We start from the raw sequence: 15,382 nt of genomic DNA, 5'->3' as shown, positions 1-15,382 counted from the left end.
GAACCGACAAGGGATCCAGGGAACCATCTAGAACTGGCAAGAGAGCCAGGGGACCAACCAAGGCAGGTGGCCAGCTGGAGGCTTCAGAGGAACCTGGAAACCAGCTGAAATCGGCAGAGGGGCCAGAGAGCCGGGTTGGATCCTGCAGAGGAGACAGGAAGCAAGTTGGAACCAGCAGAGAAGCCTTGGAGCTGTCTGAAACCGGCAGAAAGTCCCGGGGAATGGCTGGAACCAGGGTGGTGGCTTTATTGTCAAAGCACCTTCCACAATGGACACTGGGATGCAGGGAAGCATCCCTAGTGGACAGAGAAAAAAACTTGTTCTCCACTGGGAATTGTGTCTTTAGAAGGCCCTCAAAGTCTTTTAACAGAATTATATTTATGTTCCCTGCGTGCCATATTTGCTCAGCCCACCTGCATGCTGCTTCTGTTATCCAGGACATCATAAATAGTACCTTTTACATATCAGTAGGCTGGGGGTCACTAAGAGACTGGAGGTAGAGCTTGCACTGAAATAAAAAATCGCCAATCCATGGGTGACTACCATCATACAGGGCTATTCGACTGGCAGGCTTGCAATGTTGTGCCTGGCGAATGAGGTGTTGCTGTGTTCTCAACTGTTCTGGCATTCTGTAACAATAGGCTGGGTGAGTGGGCAGAACACAAGTGTGAATAACACAGACATGATAAATTTTTCTACGTAATAAACTGCACAAAAATCAAGGACAAGGAATGAAGACAGCATCAGAACCGGTCAGAACTCTCACTTTGCTAATATAAGAGGGGATTTGTATGAAACATGATACCTAGAACCACAAAAAACAAGGTCAGTCATGAATTAGAGCTGCTGGAACATGGGTAGCTGTAATAGGTCCACCTGCCGTTGTAACAGACAAAAAGAAACTGTGATAAACTGGAGCAAATTAACACTCTATGAGGTGCAGATGAGTCAGTAAAATTGCTGTGAAAAAGTATTGTAGAGTCACATTTAAAATTTCAGTTCTTCCAACTATTTTAATGTAATATAAAGACAACACAAGTAAACACAAAATGCAGTGTTTAAAGATAAATATATATACAAAACCTACACTAATCAGCCATAACATTAAAACCACCTCCTTGTTTCTACATTCACTGTCCATTTTATCAGCTCCATTTACCATATAGAAGCACTTTGTAGTTCTACAATTACTGACTGTAGTCCATCGGTTTCTCTACATCCTTTTTTAGCCTTCTTTCACCTTGTTCTTCAATGGTCAGGACCACCACAAAGCAGGTATTATTTAGGTGGTGGACCATTCTTAGCACTGCAGTGACAATGACATGGTGGTGGTGTGTTGTGCTGGTATGAGTGGTTTAGATTCAGCAATGCTGCTGGAGTTTTTAAACACAGTGTCCACTTACTGTCCACTCTATTAGACACTCCTACCTAGTTAGTCCACCTTGTAGATGTAAAGTCAGAGGCAATCGCTCATCTATTGCTGATGTTTGAGTTGGTCATCTTCTAGACCTTCATCAGTGCTCACAGGACGCTACCCACGGGGTGCTGTTGGCTGGATATTTTTGGTTGGTGGACTATTCTCAGTCCAGCAGTGACAGTGAGGTGTTTAAAAACTCCATCAGCATTGCTGTCTTATCCACTCATACCAGCACAACACACACTAACACACCACCACCATGTCAGTGTCACTGCAGTGCTGAGAATGATCCACCACCCAAATAATACCTGCTCTGGGAGAGTCCTGACCATTAAAGAACAGCATGAAAGAGGGCTAACAAAGCATGCAGAGAAACAGATGGACTACAGTCAGTAATTGTAGAACTACAAAATGCTTCTATATGGTAAGTGGAGCTGATAAAATGGACAGTAAGTGCAGAAACAAGTAGGTGGTTTTAATGCTATGACTGATCGGTGTATATTACCCATGTGAAAAAATTATTGCCCCTCTAAACCTAATATCTGGTTGTGCCACCCTTGGTAATAACAACTGCAATCAAACATTAGCAATAACTTGTGATGAGTCTTTTACATTGCTGTGAAGAAATTTCACCCACTTTTCTTTGCAGAATTGTTTTAAATAGGCTAAACTGGCCGTTTAAGATCTTGCCACAGCATCTTAATGTGATTTATTTAGGACTTTGACTCAGCCAATCCAAAACTTTGATTTTAATTTGGTGTCTTTTTAGCCATTCAGAGGTGCACTTGTTTGTATGCTTCAGATCACTGTCCTGCTGCAAAACTTCCCTTGAGCTTCATAAACTGATGGGAACATTCTTGTTTAAGATTTTCATACATACATGCAGAATTCATGGTTCTATCAATTACGACACGTCATCCAGGTCCTGCAGAAGCAAAGAAGCGCCATCACAATACCACTATCATGTTTGACTGTTGGTATGATGTTCTTACGGTGGAATGTAGTGTTAGCTTTATGCCAGATGTAACAGGAACCCATGTCTTCCTATCTTGACTCATGAGTCCATTGAATATTATTCCAAAAGTCTTGGGGGTCATCTAAACTTGTGAGACAAGCTTTTGGTTAGCGGTTCTTTTTGGTCAGCAGTTCTTTTTGGTCAGTGGTTCTTTTTGGTCAGCAGTTCTTTTTGGTCAGCGGTTCTTTTTGGTCAGCAGTTCTTTTTGGTCAGCAGTTGTTTGCACACTGCACCTCTCCCATGGATGACATTTTTGCCCAGTGTCTTTCTTGGTGTGAAATCATTTACCTTGAGATTAAATGAAGCAAGTGAGGTCTGCAGTTTTTAAATGCTCTTTCGTGACTTCCTCAATGTGTTCATGGTAAAATGTTGGTACGCTGGCTGACTTGTAGATGCTATTTATCTGAAGCTCATGAGTTCAACTCGTAGCTGTCCTAACAGCCTTCTGGGTGCCTACATGAACAATGTTTGGGAGGGATGTCAAACGGCTTCTGCAGACTTCTGCTGGCTGATCAGTGGTGTCTGCACAGTGAGACTGGGGATAATGCAAATCTCCGCATGCAATACAGATCCACATTTGAACCCGCCTCATGCAGGTGAAAAAACAGGTCGGATAATGCACGCGTCGGAGGGGGGGGTCTACTCAGTCATGCACTGAGGTAGGTCTGCAGTCATAGAGGCGGAAATAAAAATTGGGTAAATGGACATGAATAAATTGGGGGGAAATGCATCAAAAAATACTTTCTAGGCTGGCAGATTTCATTGAATTTGTGTCTTCATGTGCTGCTTTTTAAAGCTTTCTAACCTGCTTTACATTGTTAGCTTCTGTTAAAGTGATTTTTTTAAATTTAACAGGTCTGGCAGTAATCAAACTTGGGTGTGTCAAGTGAAACTGAACCCAGTTGTGAATTTAATTTGGTTAACTGGTGTATTTAGTGGCTAAGTGGGCAAGTACTTTTTACTAAAATAGTTTGATGATCTGAAACATAAAAGTCGGACAAATAAGCAAAAACAGAGGAAATTGGAAAGGGGGCACGTACAGTATGGATGTGCCATCCTGGAGGAGCTAGAGGTACCACCTCATGCTACCAGTAGTGGCAAGGACACTAGCAAAATGAATCAGTCAGGACGGATAAGGAGAGAGTATTTGTCTGTGGCCACAACCTGCAAAACCATTCCCTTTTTGGGGGTTGTCTTGCTGTTGCTTCTCCAATGCACCTGTTGACATTTTCATTTGCACCAAAGCAGGTGAACTTGGTTCACAATTGCTTATGCTTCCTAACTGGGCAGATTGACATCACTGAAGTTTAACTGACTTTGTGTTATACAGTGATCATTAAGTGTTCCCTTAATTTTTTTGAGCAGTGTATTTTCCATGCAAAAATTAAATTATCAAACAAAAGATGGTCTGCATTGTATGGAAATGTATAAATGATGCTCATTAAGATACATAAACATAGTATGTGTAATCCTGATTTACTCCAGATGGGTGAGAAATGAAATGCAAACATAAAAAAAATGGATAAACATGTGCAATATTACATGCCGTTAAAAAGGAGTATTGCATAGACCTGTTAAGAAATTAGCATACTACCATTCTCCGTGGCATGAATTTGAACATTTAGCAGTCCCAGTGAACTACTGAGAAATTGATGGCAAAAAGCTTCTATAAAGAAGACTCATGTGATGAGTCACGTGTCTTTGCTGGGATGCTTTGAGTTGTTCTGACTGATCACCTGATTGCTTGAGAAATTCTAGGATGACAAGAGGTCACTGATTTTTCTGATATAAATGAAAAGGATGTACATTTTTATGTTGATTTTGGGCAGACTGTTGTTTCATCCCTCCGTTTTACAGACTTGTAGAATCTATTCTAAGGCATATAAATGCTTTTTCTGGTGGTTTGTTGTAGCCCTACAACTATTAAAAACACTTAATTTTTTACTCATTTGTATTCGTTAGACACTAATATTCGGAGGAGTTAAAATACACTATGGCCAAATGTTTATGGATACCGGACTTTGAGCGTGTATGACATATTCCAAAACTATGGGCATTATTGTATGTTTGAAAGGCTTGGAGACATTTAGACACCAATATGGTTTCCAAACCTTTCAAACAGAAAAAAAAGAATATCTATTTACAAATTTACATTAATTATTTGTATTTTATGATGTCATTATATAATACATTAACATTTACATTTTTGGCATTTAGCAGATGCTCTTGTCCAGAGCGACTTACAAAAGTGCTTCCATAGTGAACATTACCTTACTTTAGTTTAAAAAGACAAAAGTCCAAAATATATATGCAAGAAATAAATAAGAGCATTAGTAAGTGCATGTCAGCTTAAGTGCTTAATAAAGAGGTGGGTTTTGAAAACAGTGAGAAACTCAGATGTTCGGACAGACAAGGGAAGCTCGTTCCACCACTTGGGTGCAAGTACAGAGAATAGCTTTGATGCTTGTCTTCCTTCCTCGAGTTCTGGGTGGAGGATCAAGTTGAGCAAGACTAATTGCTTGGAGGTTGCGTGGTACAGAGCAAGGTTTTATTAGACCTCAAAGGTAGCTTGGGGCTGGTCCAGTTTTGGCTTTGTAGGCGAGCATCAGTGTTTAAACCGAATGCGTGCAGCTACAGGAAGCCAGTGAAGAGAACGCAGCAGTGCGGTGATGTGGCAGTGTTTAGGTTGGTTAAAAACCAGGCGAGCGGCTGCATTTTGGATGAGTTGTAAGGGTTTAACAGTCGACATACAGGGGTTGGACAAAATAACTGAAACACCTGGTTTTAGACCACAATAATTTATTAGTATGGTGTAGGGCCTCCTTTTGCGGCCAATACAGCGTCAATTCGTCTTGGAAATGACATATACAAGTCCTGCACAGTGGTCAGAGGGATTTTAAGCCATTCTTCTTGCAGGATAGTGGCCAGGTCACTACGTGATGCTGGTGGAGGAAAACGTTTCCTGACTCGCTTCTCCAAAACACCCCAAAGTGGCTCAATAATATTTAGATCTGGTGACTGTGCAGGCCATGGGAGATGTTCAACTTCACTTTCATGTTCATCAAACCAATCTTTCACCAGTCTTGCTGTGTGTATTGGTGCATTGTCATCCTGATACACGGCACCGCCATTGGATGCACATGGTCCTCCAGAATGGTTCGGTAGTCCTTGGCAGTGACGCGCCCATCTAGCACAAGTATTGGGCCAAGGGAATGCCATGATATGGCAGCCCAAACCATCACTGATCCACCCCCATGCTTCACTCTGGGCATGCAACAGTCTGGGTGGTACGCTTTTTTGGGGCTTCTCCACACCGTAACTCTCCCGGATGTGGGGAAAACAGTAAAGGTGGACTCATCAGAGAACAATACATGTTTCACATTGTCCACAGCCCAAGATTTGCGCTCCTTGCACCATTGAAACCGACGTTTGGCATTGGCACGAGTGACCAAAGGTTTGGCTATAGCAGCCCGGCCGTGTATATTGACCCTGTGGAGCTCCCGACGGACAGTTCTGGTGGAAACAGGAGAGTTGAGGTGCACATTTAATTCTGCCGTGATTTGGGCAGCCGTGGTTTTATGTTTTTTGGATACAATCCGGGTTAGCACCCGAACATCCCTTTCAGACAGCTTCCTCTTGCGTCCACAGTTAATCCTGTTGGATGTGGTTTGTCCTTCTTGGTGGTATGCTGACATTACCCTGGATACCGTGGCTCTTGATACATCACAAAGACTTGCTGTCTTGGTCACAGATGCGCCAGCAAGACGTGCACCAACAATTTGTCCTCTTTTGAACTCTGGTATGTCACCCATAATGTTGTGTGCATTGCAATATTTTGAGCAAAACTGTGCTCTTACCCTGCTAATTGAACCTTCACACTCTGCTCTTACTGGTGCAATGTGCAATTAATGAAGATTGGCCACCAGACTGGTCCAATTTAGCCATGAAACCTCCCACACTAAAATGACAGGTGTTTCAGTTATTTTGTCCAACCCCTGTAGGTGTACCTGCCAGGAGGGAGTTGCAGTAGTCCAACCGTGAGATTATGAGTGACTGGACAAGAATCTGAGAGGCTTCCATGTAGAGCAATGGGCGAATATTCTTGATGTTGTAGAGGAGAAACCGGCATGATCTTGTCATGTTGGCTACATGAGGGTGGAAGGTCAGATGGTTATCCAGGACAACACCTGATCTGGGAGTCATCAAAAGAAGTCTTGGGTTGGAGGTTGATGTCCAGGAATAAGGAACAGCTCTTTCTGTTACATTTGTGTCTTTTCACCCCTAAAAGCCTTTCAGACCCACTGCAATACACATGAAATCAATCCACCCTCCCCCATTTTTTCACAGTATTGTGTCAAAGTGTCAGAGTGATTCAGAGCACAATCAACTCGCCAAAAACATATGAATAACTTTGTTCAAACAAATCACTCTTTGGAATCAAATCACAGAGCTGTATTCATCTGTCTTGTTAGTTCAGTTATTTAATCACTCAATTCAATCATTTAAGCCAAAAATGCAGATTTCGGTTAGTGTCACACTGATGACATGCAATGAAATGGACCTTTTTGCCTAGACATCTCTGCAGCTCACCTTTTCCACATCAGATAGTAGGGCATTTGGCTTCCAGAGAATTACCCACAGAATTCTTTTTGACAGTTAGGAACTTTAGGACCCATTCCTTTGGGAGCAGATTCTGTAATGGTCCTGTCTGGTTTTCCTCTGGACTGATGCCAGTTCACTTTCTGGGGAACTAAGCCAGTGTACAGGTGGCGCCAGTTGGACTGATGGTCCCGACTGTTCTTTGTTTCCTTTGTTTACTCTTTTTATAAGAAGTTGGTTACAGTTACATTTTACATTCAATTGAGCTTAACACTGCTGTTGGCTGAGAGTCTGTCATGCAGTAAAGAAGAGCCTGTATTTCCGTTGTCTATGTGATCAGAAGCAAGTTTCAGTCAGCTTTTAAGGTGCCAGTTTTAAATGGTAATTTAAAGTTTAATGTGGACTGTCAAACACTTTTCAGCATGTTTCTAATATTTATATTATAACAAAATTTATTTATTTTATTTTTATTTTCATTTTATTTTGTAATTGTAGGATCAGCACTAATCACATCTCATCTGTTAATAGTCAACACCTGTATGAAAATACATTTAAAAGTCCTAGGCCTTTTTTAAGGTACATTATTATTGAAGAGACTGTCCACATAACCAATCAAAATGAGGTGGCTAAAGCATGTAAAATTATCATTTTATTTATTTATTTATGTATTAACCTTAATCCCAGCAGTAGTGAGTAAACATAATTTACCACTGCAATAATAAAAAAAAGTAGATATTTAGAAATCATTTTAAGAGAAACTGTTACATTTTGAAAAGAGTTGTTTAATAGCTGTATAAAAATCATATTTTTCCCTTAAAGGAGTTTGTAAAACTCCCAAGAATCAACAGGGCAGCATAAATTAGACTGTAAATTGTTTAGTAGTGAAAATGCTGCCTGGAGAATTTAAAGTTGAGTACATTATGGCTATTTTCCTTTTGTTTTTGTTTGGATACATCAGTAGCAGTTAGCATTTGTACTTGTACAAAATGAAGTTTGGACATCCTATTGAACATTCTATTTCAAAATCATGGGCGTTAATCTACAGTACATACTTTTGGCGAATAGTATATAATTATTATTCCATAATTTCATGAAAATTTAAAGCCAGTTTAGTTAGGGTCTAAAAAGAGTCTAAAGGCCCTTGTGGGTTTGTCTAATTTTAATGACAACAGTAAGGAACCAGAAGGATGTGAAACAAACAATAAATGGAATCCATCAATTTTATATTTATATAAGGTATCAGTATCAGTACCTAGTACCCATCTGTAGATTCCCTCCTCAGTAATCTATAAGGCAGTTTTTAATAAAACCCATCATATAACAATGACCTAAAATATGATAATTCAATCTTTCAAACAACCACAGATGAAATGTCAGCATTGCCCATGTGCATGGTGAGTAAGACACACACCAGCTGGCATTCACTGTGCCATTTACAAATCAAATCGATCTTCTTTGTCTTTTTGGAGAGCTGTTAGAGGTCAGCTTAAAGTCAAATTCTAATAAGCTTGCTGCACAAATTGACATAATTATATTCTGAATTATATATTCTGTTTTATTTAAAAAGTTATATCCTGTACATAAGTTTTATTTCGGCAGTTTGGGTGGTGCAGCGGTCTATTACACTAGCCCATGGACAAGTACACAGACATGATGTCTCTACCCTTTTAGGATACACCAGATGTTATCAGGAAACTGTGGTATATTGGTTAGAATATCAGAATCCCTGTTTAACTAGCAAAAAGGATACATATGTATATAAATAGACATTAATAAAGGAAAAAAGTAAACATTTTGGTTTTCTAAAACATGCTGTGTGGGAAATTATGCTGGTTTGGTTTGAATTTACCTGCTTCCTTAAAAGAAAGGGTCACTACAAATAAATAATAATCTAGGGCAGATGGAATGCCTGTATTTGTCATATATACATATACATGTGTATAGTACAATAAAATGCTTTTTTAGCTCAGGGTAAGCTATTGTACGGTGCCCTGAAGCTGACAGGGTTAAGGGCCTTGCTTAAGGGCCCAACAGTGGCTGCATGGCAGAGCTGGGATTTAAACCCAGCTCTACCCACGCTCTAACACACTACCCACTAGGCTACCACTGTTCCATATATTGACTTGTTATTGACATATTATTGTCAATGATCACTTAAATTTACATGTACATTTATATTTTTAGCATTTAGCAGATGCTTTTATCCAGAGCGTCTTACAGAAGTGCTTCCAGCTTAATAAACATAAAGTAACATTTATTTCCTAATAAGATTTGCCTCTTTAAAAACAATGCCCTCATCCACACGGCATAAGGACTGACTGAAGCCAGAAGCCAGTCTTACATGTTTACTTAAACAACACTGCATTATAGAAGCAAATGAACACATAAACACACAGAGACCTGTGTCTTGATTATCATTATCTTATTACATTATATGGCCACGCATACCGTATGTAGACACCCCAAATTAGAAGTTCAGGTGTTTCAGCAATGCCCGTTGCTGGAATATGACAGGCGTATAATTAATGATATAAAATAAATGATCTGCCCCCGTTCCAACTTTAGTTCAAGTTTATTGTCATTCTCAATCAACACAATGAAATACAGTCTGTGTGTGATGTGGAGGAACTGTGGTCTGCTTTGCCATGCCTTTAAATCCTGCATTTGTATCTGACCTCACAAATGCTCCCTCGAATAAAAGGGCACAATGTATTATATATTCACTCCAGAAACAGTGGATTTGGAATGGAAAGGTCACATGGTCAAGTGTGTACATACTACACAGTTATGCCCAAGATCTTTAAATGAGTTGCACTTTTATTCAGAGGGTCCTACACTCTTTTATTTGTAATGGTTGCAAACTCCCCACACAGTCATGGTCTTTTCTGCTACTTTCTAAGTGTTTGTAATGTATATTTTAGATAAAGCTGGAGATTGAGTCTTCATTTATCTGCAGCAGGTTCTCTCAGGAAGCTACCTGACCTGCAGGTCATTGCCACTGCAGCGTTGAAAGAATCACCTCTCTGCACAAAGTGCAGAGGAACCAGAGAGAAAGCTCTTCTATATAATGGTTAGGAGTCAGACAAATGGATACCAGATCTAAAGATGAGTAAAAACTTGTGATGCTAGCAATCAAGGAGAAATGCTGAATGGTTCTCTATAGCATAGAATATTTTTTTGATAGTGTCTAGAAGCCAAGACTCTTTGCCATGCTTTCTGCAAAACTGGCAAGGACTTTTCTTGCATTTCTAGGCTTATAGCAACGTAAAGCCTGCTTGACTGTCAACAGTTCCATTGTCAGCTTTTCACTGTGTCAGGATCTTTACTTTTTAACCACTGTAATTTTTATCTATTGTACTACGGTGTACAACGATTAGCCATAACATTAAAACCACCTCCTTGTTTCTACACACATTGTCCATTTTATCGGCTTCACTTACCATATAGAAGCACTTTGTAGGTTTACAATTACTGACTGTAGTCCATCTGTTTCTCTGCATGCTTTGTTAGCCCCCTTTCACCCTGTTCTTCAATGGTCAGGACTCTCCCAGGACCACAACAAACACATAACTAAAAATAGATACAGGACAGGGGTTTTATACCCATTTTGAAAACACTGACTGGACCACAGCTCACAACATTTATAATGGAGCAGTTTTTGGGCAGCAAACAAGAATAGGAACAGGAACAGGGTTATTACAATGTACTGCATTTTGCCAGATATTGCTGTCCAGAGTGTCTTGTTTACAGCTCTTATCTGTGTTTTGTATTAATAAATTTAGTTTGTGCAATATTTTGCACTCACACACACCTAAGGTACAGCTTAAATTAGTGAAACAAATGTCGCTAGGGTGGGGCAGCATTAAAACTCACTAGCCTACCAGTGCTGAGATCTCAAGTTTGGATATTACATTTGCTATCAGCTGACCGGGAATCTACACAGACTCACGATTGGCTGTGTGTCTGTACAGTAAAGAACAATGGCTAAAACAGGTTTCTTGTCGCTGGGGCAATTATGACCTCTGCTGACCGGTTATAAGGCACCTGCACAGGGGGTGGCTGATCACGGATGGTAGTGCGTGGCTCCCCACATTCCATATTGAGCCCTGTGAGACCCCACTCCAAGCAGGTGAGTGGCAGCTGTGCATGTCTGAGGGGAAGGGTGACAGCCTTGGCCCTCCTGGATCAGTGTGGGTGTGGCGGCAGCAACAAGAGAGAAATATGCTTCAGGTGACCATGGGTCATGAATAATAAAATAAACAAGCTATGCTGTGTTGGCAACTGAGAAAGTGCATAGTGTGCACTAGGCTTTAGTCTGCATATAAAATAACCCAATGGGCTTAAGTCTGCAAAACTAAGTAGTTGTGCTGGGTAGAGCTAAATAGGCTAATGATCCTAGTGTTCCTGTGATGATGCACAAGCATTTTGTGAAACTAAACTTTTTGTTGGTATGCTTTGAGCATAAACTTATATACAGTTATTCATGACTTTTAGACCACAACAAAGGGAAGAAATCATCTTAGTGGTAACCCATAACACTTGACAGGTATATCTTCTAATCTAATGTAATACACATTCAGTAACCGAAAAGAATGTTAATCTCTACAATCCAAGTCATACAGTGGCTGTCAGACAGTGGAAAAATACACTTATATCAGCCCTAGGTTATGGAGTTATGATGCTTTTGGTGTAACTGTTTGCCCTTTATCAGCTAATTTCTTCTAAGCCTGGTCCCACGCCTGATGGTTCTCTGATGAGTCATCAACGCTCTTAACAACTCTGGCATCTGCTTGTCCCAATTCTGCATGGCTCTCACAGCACTAAAGAGAGGATCCAGCATAAGTATGTGCATTTGTTAAAGGGCCATACAAAAAGCTGTGTTGAATATTGAATTTGAAAACTGAGGCCAGTCTTCTTTGCATTAATACTAACAATATGAATTGCTGAATTTGCTCCCTTCATTATATGTATGTTGGCTTTGCCACAAAGCTTTATTCAGTCTCTGTTTTAGCACTGGTTTATCCTTCAGGTTCGCAGTGGGTACAATTTACTGGGCGAAAGGCAGGAAACACCCTGGACAGGTCACCAGTCCATCACACTGCAAACATACTTATACATACACAAACTCATACCTAGGGAAAAATTTGTATCTCCAGTTAACCTGACTGCATGTCTTTGTACTGTGGAAGGAAACCCACGAAGACACAGGGAGAACATGCACACCACACAGAAAGGACCCGGACCGCCCCACCAGGGAATCGAAACTAGGACCTTCTTGCCGTGAGGCGACAGTGCTACCCACCAAGCCACCATGCCACCCACTCAAAAGCTTTAATTCAGTATTGTTAGCCATCCACATATGGACTTGAATCATTGTCCTGCTACTTTGCACAATTACATCTCATCTTCAGCTCACAGAAAGATAACATTACATTTTCCCTAAGAATCCTTTGATAAAGAGTGGATTTCATTATTAATTTAATAACTCTAACTCACTCAACACCATCCTATTACCATTTCCATGTTTGGCTGTTGGTGTACTCACAATAAAAGGCTATTTTTGTCAGGTTTAATGGGATCCTTGTTACCCCAAAACTTCTGATTTCAGATTTGTTTCTGTTTAGAATGCATAAAAAAGGTTTGATTATGTCAAAAGAGCACTAATTTGTCTTAGAGATATAAAAATGAGGTAAAAAGACTTAAGGGCATGTAATCACATACTAAGGGTCAATTAAATATACTGTATTTCTGACCCAGTATATGTAATTTCTGTTATTCTGTGTTTACAAAAGCTACAAAAAAGCTATGAATAACTTCCTGTTGGGACAAAGAAGTATGAGGGTTACAGTTAGAAAAATAAAATATATCTGTCAATTAACAAATGCAAGTGAATGAACAAAAGATAAATCTAAATCAAATCAATATTTGGTGTGACCACTCTTCATTGTCAGGCGTATGATTAACCAAAAACTGTTATACTAAACAAGAACTATGCATGCAAACATAGAAAATGGGGTGCAAAAATGGCAACGGGTGCTCTGTTGAAATATTTGGCTGTAACAGAAGGCAGTTTGTTTGCTGAAAGACTGGAGAGCGGTACAATAATGATAACTGCAGGCAACAGTAAAGCATGGTGGAGGTTCCCTACAAGTTTGGGGCTGCATTTCAGCAAATTGATTGGGGATTTGGTCAGGATTAATAGTGTCCTCAATGCTTAGAAATACAGGCAGATACTTATCTATCATTAAGTAACATCAGGGCCTGTTAAGAGGTGACTGTTTGGCTCCAAATTCATTCTGCAGCAAGACAAGATCCCAAACATACAGCCAATGTCATTAAGAACTATCTTCAGTATGAAGAAGAAACAAGGAGTCCTGGAAGTGAGTATATGACCCCCACAGAGCCCTGATTTCAACATCATCAAGTCTGTCTTGGATTACATGAAGAGACAGAAGGATTTGAGAAAGTCTACATCCACAGAAGTCATTGGTTAGCTCTCCAAGATATTTGGAACAAACTTCCAAAACTGTGTGCAAGTGTATCTAGAAGAATTGATGCTGTCTGAAGTGGCAAAGTGGTCACGCCTACTATTCATTTGATTTAGATTTGTCTTTGTTTATTCATTTTGCTTTTTGTTATCTGACAAAAAATAAACTATTAACACTTCAATTTTTAAAATATTTTTTCAACACCAGCATAAAATCTTTGCACAGTATTGTATATTAAATAAAAACAATGTAAAAAAAATGTAATAAAAACAAGAAACTATGATTGTAAAAAGTACAAAGAATTGACCCTTAATGTTTGCCTAAACAACTTGGTTGTTTTTGTAACTCATTTTGAAAATGAAATTCCACAATAAGCAGGTGAATTGGTACCTGGTGAGGGTATAATGATTGGATATTAAATGAGTATCCACCAAAGGCTCAGTCTTTGCCAGCCAAAAATGACTCATCACTGTACCAAACTTCTTGACAGAATTATGAACCAGTTCAACAATAATATTTCTCAAAACCAAACATCACAGTCCATGAGGGTTAAGATGCCACTTACTGGAATGTAAACATTTTAAGAAAAAAAGCTTAATCAATACTGTTTGCTTAGATAACTTAGGTAACATAAGCTCTAATCTAATTTAATTTAAACTTTAAATGTTGTGCAGTAAACTGAAAAGCTGATTGCTTTTTCTGTGATGCACCTAAACACCAATGAAGAAGAAAAAGTTGTAAGGGATATGCAGTTTGGTCGATATCAGGCTATAAGCTCAAAGCCATGTATTACAATTCCCTCCCAATAGAAAATTAGACTCTTTGAAGCTGGAACACGTGGAGCCTTGATATTGCCCAGTGTTTCATCCCTGCAGCCACCCTGATGAGCTGAATTTCAAATCAAATCTCCACTTTCGATTCTGTCAACTGGTTCATACACACAACAGGAGGAAAAACTCAGGAAAGCTTTATTCTTCTCTGTCTACTCAGCAGTGTCTTCCTGCTGCCCGCTGTGACTGCTTTACTTAAGGGTGACCTCACCAGTGCCCTTGTATTATGAACTCACATCTTACCTCAAGTCTGAGCCCCTGTAGAAGAAATTTGTGCAGCTGTAAAGTTTGAGAGAACAAAGAAAGTAGGATGAGGTAAAAACTGTGCTCTGCATGTACAAAACAAAGAAACGGTTCAAAGGCAAATGTTTAACTTGTGTAAGGAACGTGTATATTATGGCGGTAAAGGGATTTTAATGATTTCTGCAAGTCGTGCTTACATCCCACAGCAAGAAGGAACTGGGTTTGATTCTCTGACTAGGTGGCTTACATCATACTCTCCAGCTCGGTCTCTTCGCTCCTCCACCTTGCATCTGCTCAAAGTTCCGCCCTCTAAATTACATACATCTGGTGACAGGGCATTCAGTGTCGTTGGCACCAAAATGTGCAATAGTCTCCCTATGGAGTTACGTGCTTGTTCATCTGCAGCCGTGTTCAAAACCCTTCCATCTTTTCCATCTGGCTTTTGCGTGACCCAGAACTGTGCCACATGTATAGTGTTTCCATGTTTGTAAATGTGTATTCTTATTTGTAATTCTTATTTTTTTTTATTGTTTTCTTTTAATTATTTATTTTTATTTTACAGTGCCCTTAGGTGTCATAAAAGGCACTTTTTAAATAAATGTTTATTTTTATTATTATCAAATATTTTAGACATACACACAGATAATGTTTCAGGTACTTTTTTGATAAGTGTATGTCAAAAATTTTTTTTTAAAGTTTCCACACTTATTTAAAACTCTATTTATTAAAAATTTCAAAAACAAATTACATTACTTTTCTACATAGTCACCTTCCAAAGCATTTTTTCCAG

This window comes from Trichomycterus rosablanca, chromosome 8 (assembly GCF_030014385.1).
Source record: "Trichomycterus rosablanca isolate fTriRos1 chromosome 8, fTriRos1.hap1, whole genome shotgun sequence".
Classification (NCBI taxonomy): domain Eukaryota; kingdom Metazoa; phylum Chordata; class Actinopteri; order Siluriformes; family Trichomycteridae; genus Trichomycterus; species Trichomycterus rosablanca.
Note: the sequence above shows the minus strand (reverse complement) of the source record.